General features: G+C 37.0%; 1 protein-coding gene across 1 annotated transcript in view; it reads left to right on the plus strand.

Moving 5' to 3' along the window:
- The window catches only part of LOC144372595 (transport and Golgi organization protein 1 homolog), an 84452-nt gene that overhangs the window by 2271 nt on the left and 63246 nt on the right, over window positions 1-18935 (plus strand). The gene's annotated exons all lie outside the window — the stretch shown is intronic.

Genomic DNA, 18935 nt, shown 5'->3' on the forward strand with positions numbered 1-18935 from the left:
ATAAAGTGGTTTTCATTTAAAAAATGGGTAGTTCCTTAAAGACATGTTGTGAGTGAGCAGTAGCGAGGGAAGCCAGGAGACATAGTCCAAGGAGTGGAAGAGGGAAGGGTCCCAGTATCGACTGAGCCTCATCATAAATACTTGGCTTTCTTCTGTTTTGGGTACTAAATGCCAAAGCCATTTGGCTTGGTTATATATATGTACACCAAAGGTAAATATAAATATAACAGTTATGGTTTTCCTTAGTTTTTGTCATAGTTTTCATCTCGGGTATTTTCAAGCTAAAGTTTCCAAGTTACAGAATAGGCAATCTAGAGATAATTAACCAAATCTAAAAGGGCAAAATGAAAATGAAGTCCCATGATGTGGATCCCAATTGGTTCAGAATTCCTAAGAGATAGTACTTAGGGAGGTGGAGAGTTGCAAGTAGCAAATGAAAGCCAGGTAACACTATCTAAGATTCTGGTTCCTGTAGCCATAGGAAGTAGGCTGAGTATATCCCCTAGGGGGAGCAAGAGGGCAGGATGGGGAGTGCTGCAGGACTATCCAGGGAGACTGAAATTGAGAAAGGGCTTTTGGGTCTGGTGATCAGGGTGGTTATGGTTTTGCCAAAGTGGGTCCCATAAACCACTGTAGTAGCAAAGCGGCTTGGCAAGGACAGGTGGCAGCTCATGGTGAGATGAGGTATTCAGTGGCACCTTCTCTTTATAAGAGTTTGGCAGTGGGAGAGGTAAGAAGGTAGCCAACAGGTTCTCTGAGTTCTCTCAGGACTGCTGGAAGTGCCTGTAAAAAATGCTGGTGAGAAGTGCTATAGAAGATGCTGGAATCATTTTATCTGCCCCCACTCCTCAAAAAAATTGGAGGCCCAAATTTTTTTTGGTAGTGTAAATAATTGTCAAAGTCAACATCTCTGATCATCATTTATCACCTCTCTGCTTATTCCTCATCCAACTTCAAAGCAGCCTGGCAGGTGTCATTTGTGATGGAAGAGAAGAAAGTCCATCAGGGAAAGAATTACCTGGTATCATTTAGACACTTAGCAAGTCACACATCCTCATCTGTGTTTTCATGAGAACTAACTGGATCTCTCGTTTTCTTCATTCAAGTTGAGTGACATACTGAAATTTGGCTTGGATAAACTGCTGTCCTCTGAGGGGAGCACCCTGGAGGAGGTAGACCTGGAGTCCATCCTGGGAGAGACAGAGAATAGCCAGTGGGCCTCTGATGCCCTGCCTCCAGCTGGAGGAGGGATCAGAGAACAGGAGGAAGGAAGTGAGTTGGGGTTAGGTGAGCCAGTGACTTCATCACCTCAAGGTAGGGTGTGAGTGAGATGCGTCCCCACGGGAAGTTTTGTGTCCTGCTCTGGGACCTTTCTTTCCTACCCAGCCCTGTAGTCATCTGATGACATTCTTAAGGCTTCCTGGTCCAAGAACTACCAGAGTAATCCTTGTTCCCTTGAAGCTGGACTTTGAATCCAAGTGATGATATTAATGTTTATGGTCCTGTCAGTCTCAAGGATTAAATTTGAACCTTTTCTCCCTTGACGCAGACATCTTCTCTGGAGTTTATTTGGTAAACCTCCTATCTTTATGGTGGTGCTTTGCACAGTGATTCCTCTTCTCAATAGTAGAATGTTTTTTAAATTGCAACTGATATTTATGGACATTTATTGTGTTCATCAACAGTACTGACTATGTCATGTGCTTTAGGTCGTTTAAGACCCATGAGGTGGGGGGCTGGGGTGGTGGCTCAGCGGTAGAGCACTCACCTCGCACGTGCAAGGGCCTGGGTTCAATCCTCAGCACCACATAAAAACAAAAGTAAAAATAAAGGCATTGTGTCCAACTTCAACTAAAAAAATACATATTAAAAAAAAAGACCCATGAGGTGTAGGAGATCATTTTGTCTTCCTTTTTCTTTTTTCTCAAATTTGGTGTCCCCCCCTTCTCTCTCTCTCTCTCTCTCTCTCTCTCTGTATATATATATATAGTTGTAGATAGACAGCATGCCCTTATTTTATTTTTTTTAATGTGGTGGCTAAGGATCGAGCCCAGTGCCTCACACATGCTGAGTATCAACTCTGCCACTGAACTACAACCCTAGCCCCAATATTTATCTTTTTGTCCATTTTCTGTTCTGAAATATTTGAATTTCAGACTTGAAAGGGTTTTTTTTTTCCTCATGATTATTTTTAAAATGACTGTTCTCCTGTATCAGCAAGAGGGAGTCAATATGGGCTGGTGTGAGAGGGTTTTACTGACCTTTTTAAAACATTTTTATTCATATATGACAGCAGAAAGCATTATAATTCTTATACATATAGAGCACAATTTTTCATATCTCTGATTGTATACACAGTATATTCACACCCAGTTCCTGTATTCAAACCTGTACTTTGGATAATAATTATCACATTCCACCATCATTAATAACCTCATGCCTCCTCCCTTCCCCTCCAACCCCTCTGCCCTATCTAGAGCTTGTTGTTCCTCCCATCTCCCACTCTCTATCCCACTATGAATCAGCCTCCTTATATCAAATAAAACATTCAGCATTTGGTTTTTTGGGATTGGCTAACTTAGCATTATATTTTCTAACTCCATCCATTTACCTGCAAATGCCATGATTTTATTTTCTTCTATTGCTGAGTAATATTCCATTGTATGTGTGTGTGAGTGTGTGTGTGTGTGTGTGTGTGTGTGTGTGTATGTGTGTGTATACACACATACACACACACACACCCCACAGTTTTTAATCCATTCATCTATTGAAGGGCATCTAGGTTGGTCCCACAGTTTAGCTATTGTGAATTGTGCTGCTGTAAACATTGATGCATCTGTGTCCTGTAGTATACTGTTTTTAAGTCCTTTGGATATAGATTGAGGAGATGGACAGCTGGGTCAGATGGTGGTTCCATTCTCAATTTTCCAAGTAATCTCCATACTGCTTTCCATATTGGCTGCACCAATTTGCAGTCCTATCAGCAGTGTATGAGTGCCTTTTTCTCCCACATCCTCGCCAACACTTATTGTGGTTTGTATCCATAATAGCTGCCATTCTGACGAGTGAGATGAAATCTTAGAGTGGTTTTGATTTGCATTTCTTTAATAGCTAGTAATGATGAACATTTTTTCATGTATTTGTTGACTGATTGTATATTATCTTCTGAGAAGTGTCTGTTCAGGTCCTTGGCCCATTTATTGATTGGGTTATTTGTTTTTATTTTGGTGTTTAGCTTTTGAGGTTTTTTATATACCCTAGAGATTAGTGCTATATCTGATGTGTGAGGGGTAAAGATTTGCTCCCAAGATGTAGGCTTTCTATTCACCTCACAGATTGTTTCTTTTGCTGAGAAGAAAGAAACTTTTTAGTTTGAGTCCATCCCATTTATTGATTCTTGATTTTAATTCTGGCACCAAAAGAGTCTTATTAAGGAAGTTGGAGCCTAATCCCACATGATGGAGATTAGGGTCTACTTTTTCTTCTATTAAACGCAGAGTCTCTGGTTTTATTCCCAGGTCCTTGATCCATTTTGAGTTGAGTTTTGTGCATAGTGAGAGATAGGGGTTTAATTTCATTTTGTTGCATATGGATTTCCAGTTCTCCCAGCACCATTTGTTGAAGATGCTATCTTTTCTCTAGTGCATGTTTTTGGTACCTTTGTCTAATATAAGATAATTGTAGTTTTGTGGGTTAGTCTCTGTATCCTCTGTTGTGTACCATTGGTCTACCAGTCTGTTTTGGTGCCAATACCACGCTGTTTTTGTTACTGTTGCTCTGTAGTATAGTTTAAGGTCTGATATAGTGATGCCCCCTGCTTCACTCTTCTTGCTAAGGATTGCTTTAGCTATTCTGGGTCTCTTATTTTTCCAGATGAATTTCATGATTGTTTTTCTATTTCTATGAGGAATGTCATTGGGATTTTGATTGGAATTGCATTAAATCTGTATAGCGCTTTTGGAAGTATGGTCATTTTGATAATATTAATTCTGCCTATCCAAGAGCAAGGTAGATCTTTCTATCTTCTAAGGTCTTTTTTTTATTTCTTTCTTTAAGGTTCTGTAATTTTCATTATATAGATCTTTCACCCTTACTGAGATTCTTAATTCAAGAGTTCCTTCTAGCCTGGCACAGTGGTGCACACCTGTAATCCCGGTGACTCCAGAAGCTGAGGATCATGAGTTTAAAGCCAGCCTCAGCAAAAGCGAGGCACTCAGTGAGAACCTGTCTCTATTAAATACAAAATAGGGCTGGGGATGTGGCTCAGTGGTTCATGCCCCTGAGTTCAATTCCCAGTACCTCCCTCCCCACCCCATCCCACCCACCACAAAAAAGAGTTCTTTCTCTCATCAGTACAGAGAAGCACAGTGGCTTCAGTAGGGTGCTTCCTTTACTGGTAGGGAAAGGGCTGGGTGAGGCTTTTGGTTTTGTCCTTCTGAATTTTCTCCCATTGCTTCTCTCTTTCTCCCTGCCATAGACTGTCGAAGGCTGTCTGCATTACCCCTTTCTCACCCGAGGGCAGAGCGTCCCTAGATGTCTGACTGCATCTCCTTCCAGCCCTTCCTTTGAATTCCTAAGCAGCCACTGCTCTGAACTACCAATCTCAGTCATCCTGGGGTGACCTCATTCTGGAAGATGAACTTCATCTGTCTGGCACTGCTAGAGCCCCACTGTCCTGCTCCTGTGCAGTCTCTGTCTGCCTCCCCAGAACAGTGAGGGCTTCAGAGCTCAGCTGGTTTGGGATGTTCATTCTCTGTTTACCTCAAGTGGAAGTTTATAGTGGTTCCCGACTCCTAATTTTGTGGTAGGCTTAGATTAGGGGTGGTTTCATTATCCTTGTTGACTGGTGTGGTTTTATGGAATATATGGAGAATTCAAAATCTAGGCAATTGGCATTATTTTACAGAACACAGTTCTTGGACTTTTCTTGTGTTTTATCTTTAAAATTTGTTATGATACTATCACATTTATATTCTTCAAGAACTCTTTCTTGTTCTCAGCTTGTTGTTTTAATCGTATCCTATTCCCATTTCAAGGATATAATATCCTCCCCGAGGACATTTATTATAGCTTTTTAAAATATATCTCAGGGAGGATATTTATTATATCTTTTCAGAAAGTGTTACCCTGCCCACTGTATTATCTCTTTTTCCTCTATTTGCTTTTCCTTCTTCCTCCTCTTTTTAAAAATTTTGTTTTGGAGTCTCTCGTTCTTGTTAGCAGTTTATCTGAAACATCTGGTGTCCTCTGATCATCGTGCTGGTGAAATTCCCCAAAGCTGACAGGCAGCTCTGTTGTGAACAGGTGGGTGGCCTTTGGGCCTCATGCCAACAGCACTGGTTGGCAAGCCAGCTCTTGCACTGGGGGAGTCAGATTTGAAGATTTCACTGGACAACTCATTGTATCCTAAGACGAGTCCTATACCATTACAGTGAAATTGGTGGTTTAAATTGGAAAGACAGGGAGCTGAGGGCACATGGTGCTCTTGGTGTTTGGTGTGCTGATCCTCTCAGTTCCTCCATACTGTGGTGCCTGTGCTTGTGCATCTGAGTTTTTGGAGGACTGAAAGGGTTTCAGTTCCTGCAGTCAGCCCCAGCTAGATACCAGTGTTTTGGTTCCACAGCTCTTTTGAATCTGTTGCCCTCTTCTTATCCACTTTTTATCTTCCAAAGAATTCGTGCACTGTTTCATCTACCATTGCCTCATATATCTTTTTAGAAATCTGTGTATTGTCCTTTAGCTGTTTCGGGTGAGAGAAAAAATAGATGTGTGTGGTCATATTTTTAAGTTGTATTTGGTTACCTTAGTACCAAGTTTCCACCCTTTTCTGTACTCATCTAGATTGACTTTATTTACTAGAACAAAATAAAATTGCAGTGTTTTCAGAAAGATAATTATGTATCTCAGTCTACCTACAAAAAAAGTTACATTTTTGCAGACAGTTTAACTGTTGGATTCTCTACTTGGATAAAAATTTGGAATGTTTTCTTCGATGACTGTCTTGATTCTCTTTGTGGTAGATGGTTCCTCTGGCAGGACCCAGATGAGGGTCTAGACCTGTGGGCTCCAGCTGCCTCTTCAAAACAGAGTGAAGACATAAAGCATGGTTAAAAATAACAAATGAATATGAAAGAGGAGTAGTTAGAGCAGCCCATTCACAATTAAGTATAAAGTAAGGTTGCTTTATCTTTAATGCCAAGTTTTTTAAAAAGCACAGTTATATGGTAAGCTGAGCATGCCCAGAAACCTGCCTTGGGAGCATGTGCAAAACCTAGCCCCGCCCAACTCCTCCTTTGAAGGTGTAAATGGAGTTGCCCTCCCCTTGAGCCAGTACTGGTTAATGGAAGTGAACCAGGAACTGAAAATAGGCTACTGCCTTCCCATTTGTTTGGCCAGCGATTTACATCATTCTGTCTCATCCAGAAGGTGTAAGATTTCCATTGCAAATAGAGATTGTGGAGAGGGGTCAACAGCTGGACTAGGGGAGTAAGATGTTACTTTTCCTGGTGGTCCTTTGGATTTTGCTTCGCTTTCCAACGTCCTGTGCAAACGGAAGCATGGCTGATGGTTCTTAGGAGAAAAATACATGAATAGTCTTTTAATTGGTTCCTTGATCATTCTTTTCTCTTTTATTACAATTTTAGCTTTTAAGTGACTCGGCTGCCTTCTCTACTATTTGGTCATGAATTTCTTTTTTTCCTTCTCAACAAGGATTGTTCTGGGGACCCAAGTGCTGTCAGCTTTTATAAGGAATGTTGATTACTTTATATGAAATAGGATGGAAGGAGGTTGATTAAACCCTGTGAAATGAGAGACAGTTGGGGAATTCTGGGAAAGATGGCCATGGACAAAGATTCGTGGGATCACAATATACTTCTACAATATTTGTGAGAGGGATGTGTGAGATAAGGATCAGATTTTTTTTAATAGCATCAGGTATCAACCAGCACTAATGAGTGAAAGCTAAAGGGAGGCAGCTTGAAAGTCTTTGCAAGAAAGGATTTTGTTCATAACTATGACTTCACAAATAATGACTCTCCCAGGATTCTCTGAATTTCCCCTCTGAGAGTGGACCATTTGAGTAGAACCAGAGTATCAAAGAAGAAATTTTAAAGTCTAGTAAAAATTTATATGTGGATTTTTCAAAATGCTACAAATAGTTGATTCTTTGCTGTCTTTAAACAATATACAGTAATCACAAGAAAAGTTCCTTCTGTTCTTTGTGTCATTCGTTCTTGGCCTCACTCAAACCTAAGTGATGATGTGGAGGAAGAGAGCACACAAGATAACATGGCTATTAGCTTCCAGTTTAGAGGCTTGTCCTGGCGAACATTTCTTCTCTTTTCATGAGGTATAAAAATATAACCAAAACCCATCAGGACAGATTTTATATGGCTAAAAATTTATGCTTTCATGAAAATAGGAAAGAGTATTTCTGATTTTTCTTAAAGTTTTCAAATACATCTAAATAGTAGATAGAAAAGACAGTGGAATGAGATTACCATCATTACCCTAAGTACACATATAAAGACACAACTAGGGGCTGGGGATGTGGCTCAAGCAGTAGCGCGCTTGCCTGGCATGCATGCAGCCCGGGTTCGATGCTCAGCACCACATACAAAAAAAGATGTTGTGTCCGCCGAGAACTAAAAAATAAATATTTAAAAATCTCTCTCTCCCCTCCCTCCCTCCCTCCCTCCCTCCCTCTCTCTCTCTCTCTCTCTCTCTTAAAAAAAGACACAACTGATGTGACTCTGTATACAACCAGAGATATGAAAAATTGTGTACCATATGTGTAATATGAATTATAATGCATTCTGCTGTCATATATAACAAATTAGAATTAAAATAAATAAATTTTTAAAAAAGATTTAAAAAAGTGGGAAAATCAGAAACTAATATCGTTCCATGCTGTACATATCACTTCCCTTTCTCAAGTACAATCTGGCACAAAATGTGTTGAGAAGAGATTCCCCTCCAAAAAAAAAAATCCACTGGGGCTGGGGATATAGCTTAGTTGGAAGAGTACTTGCCTCACACGCACAAGGCTCTGGGTTCAATCCCCAGCACCACCAAAAAAAAACCAAAATCTGATATTACATCCAATGGTATGAACAAGATTTAAAAAGCCACATAACCATAATGAGAGCACAAAGCACACAAAAGGCTTTCTAGATTCCAATCTAGAAAAAAAAAACATATCCCAAGGAAGGAGAACAATGTTCTTGCAATTACTTTTCTCTAAGGAGTGTCTTAGTATGGTGATGAATGACCTTTTTTAACCCCCAGCACTGAGGATTGAACTGAGGAGTCCTCTACCACTGAGCTACGTCTGCAGTCATTAATGTTTGTTTTGTTTTTATTTTTCTTGAGACAGAGTCTCACCAAGTTGCCCAGGCTCTCCTCAAACTTGCCATTCTCCTACTTGTCAACCTCCTGAGTAGCTAGGATTATAGGCGTGCACTATTGTACTGGCTACAAATTATGTTTTTAAATCAGGAAATTGTCATTTAGAGAATATTATTCCCATAAGTTCTTTCTATATAAATTATTATAGAGCAAGCTTCGCACAACCAATTGAAGAGACATTATCGTTAATAGATTATCCTATATTGTAGTTAATTGTATGGAAAAGAAACAATGTAGCAAAAATGAAATCATAAAAACAAAGACATTTCACATAGTAATGTAGATTAAAATGTCATACAACTATAAATTCCCCCAAAATGCATGGACCAAGATCCTACCCAAGATTGAGACTTGAGGAAGGACTGACTGTATCCTTTAAAGGCACAAACTCATTTTTTCTTCTCTGTGGTACCCTGTACCACACTGTAAAGAAGCCCAGGCTATCTTGCTGGAGGGAGAGTCCATTTGAAGAAAGCCCCTGACATATGAAAGACCACATGGAAAGGGAGACTACAGAAAGCCAACAGTCAGCACCTTAGTTCCGGACATACAAAGCCATCTCAGACCTTGTAGTCTAAATCAGGCGTGTGCTGTATGGGTGAGCCTAGGTGACACTGGAGCAGAACCTTGGTTAAAGTCTTGACTTACAAAAGTATGAGAAATAAAATGGTTGTTTGTTTGGTAGTGGGGATTGAATTCAGAGGCTCTCGACCACTGAGCCACATCCCTAGCCCTATTTTGTATTTTATTTAGAGACAGGGTGTCACTGAGTTGCTTAGTGCCTCGCCATTACTGAGGCTGGCTTTGAACTCTCGATCCTCCACCCTCAGCCTCCTGAGCCACTGGAATTACAGGTGTGCACCACCACTCCCGGCAAATGGTTATTTTTTAAAGCCACTAAATTTTGGAATTTTTAAAAATATAACAATAGATAACTAAAACACTGTTTATTGATGATTTGTAGGGCTTTTATTTAATGACCAGTTTTATTAAAGAATACCCCATTTATTTCTACTGTGATCAGCAAACAAACTGAAATTCAATATTTAAAATTTTTTGCCAGGAATATAACCTATCTTGCAAATTTCCATGAGGACTAGAAAAGAATATATATTCTGGAGTTGTTGGGCATTGTCAGTCAATGTCAATAAGGTTAAGGTGGTTGATAGTTTTGTTCAGACTCTTGTGTATCATTAGTGATTTTTTTATAGTGTTACTATCAGTTGTTAAAAGGGGGTTAAAAATTCAAAGTATAGATTTGTCTCTTCAGTTTTGTCAGCTTTCATATATTTGGGGCATATAAATGTTTGGTTGTATGGTGTCATGTTTCTGTGTTCTTAAAAACACATTATGGTATTATGAAATGTCTTTCTTATCTCTTATAAAACTCTTTATCTTGAATTAAATTCATCTGATGTTAGTATAGCCTCTGCATTCTTCTTGGCTTACTATTCATGATGTATTTTTATCTATTTCTTGTTTTCGTTCTATTCATATTTTTATTTAATGTAATTAAATAAAATTACATTAAATAAAAATTAAATTTTATTTAATTTATCCATTAGCTTTTAGCTTTATTGCTTTTCATTATTGTTTTAGCAATGTTTCCAGGAATTATGAAATGCATTCTTTAATTTATCACAGTTTTCATAATTTAAATTGTGTTACTTTCTCACATCTCCCCAAGTCCTTTGTGCTTTGTTGTCATACATATTACAGCTGTATACCCTATGTTTTTTACCTTAGTCATGTTTCCAAGAAATTAAAAGAATAAATATGTATACATATTGCCTTTTATATTTACCTACATTTTAGTATTTCTAGTACTTTTCATTTCTGTTTATGGTGCATTGTCTTTAAAAATATCTACCCCAAATTCTCCACATTCGTGTATCATGTTGCTTCTCTCATTATGAAGTAATATCTATTTTCCCACCCGCTGAGTCTGGGCTGATCTTTTGTCTTGTTTTAATGAACAAAATATATTTTTGGTGAAAGTGATGCCATGCCAATCCTAGACCTAACACCTTGTGAAGGTGTATACCTTCTACTTTTATCCTCTAGAAATCTAATCAACAAATAAAAAATTTTAGAATGACTGAATGACTAAAAGCATTTGAGGAGATAAGCCTTACCCAACCAGTTGAGCTAGCAGACATGTAAACAAAGCTATTTTGTCAGTTCTACCTTTGGTTAAACAATCCCTGCTAAAGGAAACCAAATAAGCACTAATAAATACCTAGAGCAAAGGACCCATCAGGTTATGTGAAGCCAAATCATAGAATAAGGAGAAATAACAAAGAATTTTTATTTTAAACCATTAAGTTTATTACACAGTGAACTAAAACACACAGTGCATCTGTTTCTACCTGATGGATCATCTCCTTTTATCCTGAAGAGGTTCTTTTAGCATTGTTAATAGTAGAGATCTATTTGTATTTAATTTTCTTACTTTTTATTTATTTGAAAATGTCTATTCTGCTTTCAGTTTTGAAGAGTATTTATCCTGGATTAGCAGTTTTTGTCTTCTAGCACCTTAAACCTTTCCGTTAACTTTAATCTCTCATTTCTGATAAGAAGTCAGCTATCATTTTAGTCATTTTTACCTATGTGTAACACACCACTTTTTTCTAATTGCCTTCAAGACCTTTTTCTTCCTAATTGATTATTTACAGTTGACTCTGATGCATCTAGATGTGATTTGCTTTGTAAATAACTTTAGTATTCACTGAGATTCCTAAATCTGTTAACATCTTTTTTGTTAATTTGACATAATTTTAGCCATCATTGTCTTAAATATTTTTTCTGTACAATTTATGCCTCTATTCTTCTAGAAATCTAATTATATGTATGTTAGGTCACTTTGTCCTGATAGTAACCAAGTCTCTATTTTTTTCTTTCTGATTTTTAGACCAGATAATTTTTATTGGTCTATCTCCAAGTTAACTTTTTGCTGTTTTTGCACTATATAATCTGATGATAGATTTGTTTCATGAATTTTTCATTTCAAATACTATACTCTTTATTTCTTTTAAAAGAAATTTTTCATTTATATGTTGACACCCATATCTACTTATTCATTATGATTAAGCTTTTCTTTAATTCCTTGAAATTAGTTATAAAAACCTTATAAATTTTTTTTCTGCTAATCCTAACATCTGGGTCAGCTCACGGAACTTTTTTTATATGTGACATTTTCTCTCGTGGTTCTCATTTTTCTATCTTCTTTGCATTCTGGCAAAATTTAATGATATTCTACATGCCTATAATCCCATCGACTCAGGAGGCTAAGGCAGGAGGATCAAGAGTTCAAAGCTAATAAATTATGCATGGCACACATTGTTTAATTTTGCATGTAACTTCTTTTTAGTGCATCAATGAGGTTTTAGTGACATTGTCATCCAACACTTGGCCTTTGTTGTTCAGGGAATGCCTTCATGATTTTAATACTGGTTTTTCTATTCAGACTGTGGATTGGGTTTGAATATACTGTTATCAACCACCTGGTCTTTTAATTACTCATCCCAGTAAACTTATAGTTTGTGAAGCATTTGTTTCTCAGATTTATGACACTGTTAGAACCTGAAGTAGTAGCTGATGGGTATCTGTGAATTCTTTTTTTTTTTTTTAACTTGTAGTAGATTGTCTGAAACAGGCATATTCTCCTCTGTGTTTATCCAAACCTCCCTGTCATGTGCACTACAAGTTACAATTTGGAAGTTACTGTATTAAAATTCTGTCTTTTCATGGTTCTAGAATAGTGATGTTCTCTCCCAAACACTGGTTACTACAGCAGCATTTTTAATGTTGTAAAATAAGAATAAAGGCTCTGAAGGCCAAAGATTTTAAAAAGTCATTTTACAAATGTTACGTTAAATTAAAACTGAGCTTTGCTGTAATACTGTTTTCTCTTCAAAATGTGATGGTACAGGAAAGGTGTTATATGAAGGGGTGGTATTGCAGGGGAGCATTTTATATTGAAGAAGTAAAAAAGTTATAATATTTATAATTTTGATGAGTTTATTTTTATAGGGAAGATTTTTCTCCCCTGAAATTTTTTCTGGTATAGCAAAATGTTTCCATTATTAAAAATTGAAATTGTTAAAAAAAAAAGAGTTCAAAGCTAGCCTCAGCAACTAAGGGATGCACTTAGCAACTCAATGAGACCCTGTATCTAAATAAAATGCAAAAAAAGGGCTGAGGTTGTGGCTCAATGGTTAAGCACACCTGGGTTCAATCTATGGTACCAAAAAAAATTTTAAATTATATTCTGGTCATTTATAGATGATACATCATAGGAAGTCTGGATTATATTGTCTTCCTATAAAGGATATTCTGTTTTATGTGTCATGCAGGCTAATTACTGGTGAATTGTTTTGATCATATTAGATTTGGTATTATTATTTTTATTATTATTTGGTACCAGAGATTGAACTCAGGGTACTCAATTACTGAGCCACATCCCCAGACCTGTTTTGTATTTTATTGAGAAACAGGGTCTTGCTGAGCTGCTTTAGCACCTCGATTTACTAAGGCTGGCTTTGAGCTCGTGATCCTCTTGCTTCATCCACCTGAGTCACTGGGATTATAAGCATATTCCACCTCGCCTCACTAGGTTTGGTATTTTTCTTTATTTCCATATTTCATGGTGCATTATACTTGTACATAATGGTGGGATTTGTTGTTATGTTTTCATACATATGTACAATATAGTGATAAAACTTAGCCAATATCATTCTCGAGTATTTCTCTTTTGCCTGCTTTTTTCTCTCCCCTGATCCCTTTCCTCTATTCTACTGATCTCCTTTTGATTGTCGTCAGATTCCTTTCACACACACCTTTCTTTTCCTTTTTCCTTTCTGGCTGCCACATACATTTTCAGCATGAATCAATTTTGATTTCAAATTTAGGTCTACCATTTTTCCTTTACTCTTTTGTGTGTGGTTCTTTTTGCTAAGGTTTATTCCTGAACTCTTAATTAAGTACCTGATATATTAATGAAGCTGCTGCAACCTGACTCTGCTGGAAACCATTTCTTCCAACATTGCCATTTAGCATCATCTTCAGTCTGCTTTATAGCAGTCAAACTCTGCTAAGCCTAAAAGAGTCTCATCTGGTACATTCATATAAAAAATGAATTTCCTCCAGGCTTTTAGTATTCTCTCTAACACACACATAATTACATTGCACCCACCATAAATAGCTCAGACATTCTTGTCCACAAAATTCCAACCACTATGATAATCTTGCACTTTGATAATTTTCTCCTTAACTCAGTATGACCACCATCTTACTTGAGCTTCATCTCCCTAATTGTGTTTTGTGCAGCAGGCCTACAGTCATGTCTGAAATTAATACCTGAAAATGTTTAGTTTTTCTAGTTTTATACTCTTTTGTGTCAGGAAAACAAATCAAGTACATTAGATCTATAACAGTTTCAAGTAAAAATACTAACTTACTTATATCTTTGCCCATCAATAGTGGTAGACACTTAGGTCAACTTACATAGAAACTGCAACATCTTATATACTCAACAACAATTTCATTGTCCATGGAACGAAAAATTAATTGAAAGAGTAAACCCCAAAATGGATATCTGAAAAATAAACTGGTCAAAATTAGTAAGGCAATCAGACTTAAATAATCATATATTTTACCAATAGCACTAGCTTAAAAGTATGAGTCTACAATAACTAGAAAAATACATGTTAATGGCTAGAGTCATAAAAGTTTCTATTATGATAGGCAGTCTCTTATGATGCTTTAATATTATATGATAGTTGTGAAATGATTACAAACTAATAATGAACATAATCTATTTGCAGATTAAAATGTTCTTCCCTGTATTATCTACAAAGTTTAGATAAACCTCAAAATGCCCTGGAAAAGAAATTTCTTAAGTCTCATCAAAATGAACTGCCAGGTTTTTTTCCTACATTTGACATGACACAGTGCCAAGATTTCTAGTCCTGAATACACACTTTCTATAGGGAAGAGACTTTTATCTTGGCAATTAATAGATCATTTATCTCATTTCATACAGCCAATTTTAGTCATAAGAAAAGAAATGTTTATGTATTTATTCTGCTGACTTTAATCTATAATCTAATCAGGGATCAACAAACTTTCCTGAAAAGAGACTGATAATAAATATATTAGACTTTGTAGGCAAGTCTTCATTGCCACTCAAGTGCCAGTGTAGCACAAAACAGCCTAGACTGTGGGTAAATAAGTTTCTGTGTTCTAATAAAACTTTGTTTACAAAAGCAAGTGTTATTGTTGGACATCGTGGTGTGCTCCAACAGTCACAACTACTCAGAAAGCTGAGGCAGGAAGATTACTTGAGCCTAGGAGTTTAGGCCAGCCTGGGAAATAAGAGAGAGAGGGGGGGGAGGGAGGGGAGAGAAGAGAGAGGAGAGAGAGGGAGGGAGAGAGAGAGAGAGGGGAAAGAATGAAAGAAGGAAGGAAGGAAGGGAGGGAGGGAGGGAGGGAGGGAAAAAAGGAATAAAGAGAACAATTAAAAAAAAAAACAGTGTCAGGATCATCACTGTTCCAGAGTATTAATGTTTATGCTCACAATAGATGTTTGGCTAGGCTGTATACATACATACATACATGCATACATGAAAGCAATTCTGTTCTTTTGTTTGCTTTCTTTTATTTTTTCCATTTTTTTGTTGATACATTATAGTTGTAAATCATGGCAGTATTTGTTGTTACATATTTCCACATGCACAATATAACACTCCAGTTTGGCCTATATCATTCCCCAGTATTTTCCCTTCACTCCTCCATCTCCTGGTCCCTTTCCTACACTCTACTGATCTCCTTTTGATTTTCACTTTCTTTTCCTTTTTCCTCTCTTGCTTCCACATCCGAGAGAAAACATATGCTCCCTTGATCTTATGAGTTTAGCTTATTTTGTGTAACAGAATGTTCTCAAGTTCCATCCGTTTTCCAGCAAATGACATAATTCATCTTTATGGCTGAATAAAGCTCCATTGTGTGTATATGCCACATTTTTTTTATTTATTCATCCTTGATAAGCACTTAGTTTGGTTCCATAGTTTGGCAACTGTGAATTGTGCTGCTATAAACATGGGTATGCATGTACTACTCTAGTATTATGACTTTAATTCTTTAGGATAAACATTGAGTAGTTGTATAGCTGGGTTATATGGTGGTTTCCTGCTTAGTCTTTTGAGGAACCTCCATACTGATTTCAATAGTGGTTATATTCATTTACAATCCTATCAACAGAGAAAAAAGTGTCCCTTCTTCTCCACATTCTCTCTAGCATTTATTATTGTTCATATTCTTTTTTTTAAGTAGTTGGACACAATACCTTTATTTTTATGTATTTATTTTTAATGTGGTGCTGAGGATCGAACCCAGGGCCTCGAACGTGCTAGACAAGCAATCTGCTGTTTTGTTTTTGTTTTTTTTTTTTAAAGGGCGGGGGGGGGAGAGAGAGAGAGAGAGAGAGAGAGAGAGAGAGAATTTTAACTTTTTTTAAATTTCTTAGTATTCGGCAGACACAACATCTTTGTTTGTATGTGGTGCTGAGGATCGAACCTGGGCCGTGCGCATGCCAGACGGGCGCGCTACCACCTGAGCCACATCCCCAGCCCCAGCAATCTGCTGTTTAGCCACAACCCCAGCCCCATATCGTTCATATTCTTGGTGGCTGCTGTTCTGAGTAGAGTGAGATGAAAGCTCACTGTAGTTTTGATTTGCATTTCCCTAATTGCTAATGATGTTGAACATTTTCATAGATTTGTTGTCCATTCTTATTTGTTCTTTTGAGAAGAATCTGTTTAATTCATTTGCCCAATTAAGCTACGTTATTTGAGGTTTTGGTATTAAGTTTTTTTAAAGTTTCTTATATAGTCTGGATATTAATCCTGTGTCAAAGAGTAGTTAGCAGGGCTGGGCATGTGGCTCAAGCGGTAGCACGCTCGCCTGGCATGCATGCAGTGCAGGTTCAACCCTCAGCACCACATACAAACAAAGATGTTGTGTCCGCCGAAAACTAAAAAATAAATATTAAAAAATTGTCTCTCTCTCTCTTTTTTTAAAAAAAAGAGTAGTTAGCAAATATATTTTCTCCCATTCCGTAGGTTCTTTCTTCATGTTACTAATTGTTTCCTTTGCTGTGTAGAAGCTTTTTAATTTGATGCCATTCTGTTTATTAACTTTTGTCATTATTTTCTGAGCTTTAGGAGTTCTAATAAGAAAGTCATTGCCTGTACCTATATGCTGGAGTCTCAAACCTATATTTTCTTCCAAGGATTTGCATAGTTTCTGGTCTGATTCCTGGGCTTTTGATCTCTTTCAAGTTTGTACAGGGTCTAGTCTTATTTGTCTACATATAGATAACCAATTTTCCTGGCACCATTTGTTTAAAGCCTGTCTTTTCTCCCAATATATTTTTGGCATCTTTGTCAAGAATCAGATGACTATTAACTGTGTTGGATCTTTTTCTGTGTCTTCTCTTCTTTCCCATTGGTCTATGTATCTGGTTTTATGACAGAGCCATGCAGTGATTATTTCAATAGCTTTGTACTATAATTTGAAGTCAGGTATTGTGATGATGCCTCCAGCTTGCTTATTGAATTAGAATTTTTTTGGCTATTCTGAATATTTTATTCTTCCAAATGGATTTCAGGACTGTTTTTTCTAGGTCTGGAAAAATGACATTTATTATTATTATTATTATTTTAAATTTATATATGACAACAGAACTCATTACAATTTATATTACATATATAGAGCACAATTTTTCATATTTCTCTTTGTATACAAAGTATATTCACACCAATTCGTGGGTATTTTGATGAGAATTGCATCAAATCTGTATGTTGCTCATAAAACCAATTTCAAACATATACAATCATATTAGTAGTGATTTTAGTGTCCAAAAAGAGATCTACTAAACAATAATTACTGGGCTGGTATGGTGACTTGTAGTACTAACTACTGAGAAGGCAAAGCCAGGAGGATTGCTTGAGTCCAGGAGTTGGAGATCAGGTTAGGCAAAATAGCAAGACCCCCATCTTAAAAATAATAATAATTACTGATGTCAAAACACATCTCAATCATTATGATAGTCACTAATTCTTCATTGTTTTCCTTGAAACTCTAATATACAATTAGTGAATGTCAATTTAGGACTAATTGTGCTGTTTTATAGAGGAGAAAGCTGATTATAATAGTAAATGAAATCAACTATCATGAACTGATTTGTGTTTATTTAATTACAATTATCATGCTGATGACTCTACATATTAAGTCTCCACCTATAGTCCCCTAGGTGCTAATTTTAAAGATATGAGTTTTCATTAAAAATAAGAAAAGAAACCCCTCCATATGCATTTCAATAATTCAAATTGTATCATAATTTGACTATTAACACAAGGGAAAATCAATGCAACTGATTCAGATTTAAATTCAAGATTACACAGTGCAAAAGAGGGAATAGTCTTGGAAAGGGAAGTAGAAAAATGTAAGATCCCTCTTAGAGGTCAGAAAAAATAAATTAAAAAATGTGATTTTTTTAAAAGGTAATGTTAACTTGAAGTGGAAAACAAAAAGCAAAAATCCTTTGAAGCAAAGTCAGTTGTGTTTACAAGGACCTTTGAGTTTCTTTGATGTTTTAGTGATTCTGGTTTTTAAAATGTTGATTTGTGGAGGATGGGCACAGGGGATTGAATCTAGGTGCTTAACCACTGATCCACATCACCAGCCCTTTTTTTACATTTTTCTTTATTTTGATGTAGGAAATCCATAAATTACTTAAGGCCTTGCTAAATTGCTGAGGGTGACTTTGAACTCAATATCCTCCTGCCTCAGCCTCCAGAGCCACTGGGATTACAGTGTGCATCATGAAGCCCGGCCTTAAATGTTGATTTTATAATCCTTTCTTTTTAGCTGATAAGAGAAATTACAAAATACAGAATACTTGCAAACTACAAAATATAGGATACTTACAACTAAAGGTGCTTTGTTAAATGATCAGAGTTTAACTAACTCTGCAAGTGACTCTCAAGCAGTGACTCTCAAACTGGGAGAGTAATACTAGTCTTATCAAGAGAAGTTTAGAAATGCCTGGGGGCATTTTGTTGTTGTTTCACCATCACTGAGGAAACTACTAACATTTTTGGCCAGGCCCATAGATAGTATATAACCTTCAGCTAGTAGGAACAGTCCAAACCAAAGTACCAATAGAGTTCTATCAAGAAACCCTGGTGCAAAGAAGTAATCTACCAAGGAAAACACAGTTGCAGTTAAGTAAGAGAACAGAGCAGGTGCCGGGTGCAGTGCTGCATGCCTGTAATCCCAGTGGCTCTGGAGGCTGAGGCAGGAGGATCATGAGTTCAAAGCCAGCTTCAGCAAAAGTAAGGCCCTAAACAATTCAGTGAGACCTTATCTCTAAATAAAATACAAAATAGGGCTGGAGATGTGACTCAGTGGTCTAGAGCCCTTGAGTTCAATCCCTGTTACCAAAGAAAAATAGACCACCCAGG

The sequence above is a fragment of the Ictidomys tridecemlineatus genome, unplaced genomic scaffold, assembly GCF_052094955.1.
Source record: "Ictidomys tridecemlineatus isolate mIctTri1 unplaced genomic scaffold, mIctTri1.hap1 Scaffold_135, whole genome shotgun sequence".
In the NCBI taxonomy this organism is placed as follows: domain Eukaryota; kingdom Metazoa; phylum Chordata; class Mammalia; order Rodentia; family Sciuridae; genus Ictidomys; species Ictidomys tridecemlineatus.